Here is a 1,621-nt window from a genome sequence, read left to right as displayed (position 1 = left end):
AACGCTCGAAATCTAGCAACGTTGAGTCGCCCGAGAGCCTCAGCTGGGCTGGCATGGCAGCTGATCTCACAAGCCTCAGTGGAGCTGTCTGAACGAGGCAGGATCGAGCTCCCAGCGGCGGGGAGTAAGATGGGGCGGGGGGGGCGTCACTTCTCGTGAGCCAGCACTGAGAAGAGAAGCGGGCTGCCACTCTCTGTCACTCGCTGCACGCCCATATATTCTGCTGCCCAGAAACTAGAAAGCGGAGCTGAGCCGAGTGGAGTGGAAAAGGAGGAGAAGGGAGGGGAGGAGGTCAACAACAGTACTGGGCGACCACCAAAAAATAATAATAATTAACTGGGGAAAACAGAGAGACCCCCAACATAAAGACAACACAGAGAAATACAGTGTGGGAAACATCCCTCCAGGTCTACCATTTTGTTTCTGGTGTCCTTTGACAGCTCTTTGGTCTTGGCCATAGTGGAGTTTGGAGTGTGACTGTTTGAAGTTGTGGACAGGTGTCTTTTATTACTGATAACAAGTTCAAACAGGTGCCATTAATACAGGTAACGAGTGGAGGACAGAGGGAGCCTCTTAAAGAAGAAGAAGTTACAGGTCTGTGGAGAGCCAGAAATCTTGCTTGTTTGAGGTGACCAAATACTTATTTTCCACCATAATTTGCAAATAAATTCATAAAAAATCCTACCAATGTGATTTTTCTGGAGAAAAAAATTCTCTTATTTTGTCTGTCATAGTTGAAGTGTACCTATGATGAAAATTACAGGCCTCTCTCATCTTCTTAAGTGGGAGAACTTGCACAATTGGTGGCTGACTAAATACTTTTTTTTGCCCCACTGTTATAACGTTAGCCATCGAGAAATACACATTTTTTTTGCAATTTTTCTCTTCAACATTGATGCCTTCAACAGGGCAGTTGGGAACCCGAGTGATGGGATACATACACACAGCACGGAACCAGTTGGGAACCGGAGTGATGATGGGATACATTACACACCCGCGGAACCAGTTGGGACCGGAGTGATGGGATACATTACACACGCCACCGGAACCAGTTGGGACCCGGAGTGATGGGATACATTACCACACGCACGGAACCAGTTGGGAACCGGAGTGATGGGTACATTACACACGCCACGGAACCAGTTGGGAACCAGTGGGAAACCAGGAGTGATGTGCTACATTACACCACGCCACGGAACCAGTTGGGAACCGGAGTGATGTGCTACATTACACACGCCACGGAACCAGTTGGGAACCGGATTGATGGGCTACATTACCACACGTCACGGAACCAGTTGGGAACCGGGAGTGACTTGACCCCATGTTGGCCAAACAAGATGTAACTACAAACAAAACAGAGGTAAATGGTTCTGGTTTGCCGTGAAAAGTTCAGCCATGTTTACGGGGGTAAGAGTCTAGCTACATTTCCAGATATTATACGTTTCTAATTTAGTCAGAAATTCCATTTGCATTGCAAGTTAAAAGCCTACTGTTAGATAGCTAGCTAACATTACGCGTATGATCTGTGTAGGAATATAAGTAGAAATCCCATTTGCATTGCTAGTTATAGCCTAATTGTAGCTAGCTAGGTAACATTGAACCTTGTTGGTTAGCATTAGCT

The sequence above is a fragment of the Salvelinus sp. IW2-2015 genome, unplaced genomic scaffold (assembly GCF_002910315.2).
Source record: "Salvelinus sp. IW2-2015 unplaced genomic scaffold, ASM291031v2 Un_scaffold2545, whole genome shotgun sequence".
In the NCBI taxonomy this organism is placed as follows: Eukaryota; Metazoa; Chordata; class Actinopteri; order Salmoniformes; family Salmonidae; genus Salvelinus; species Salvelinus sp. IW2-2015.
Note: the sequence above shows the minus strand (reverse complement) of the source record.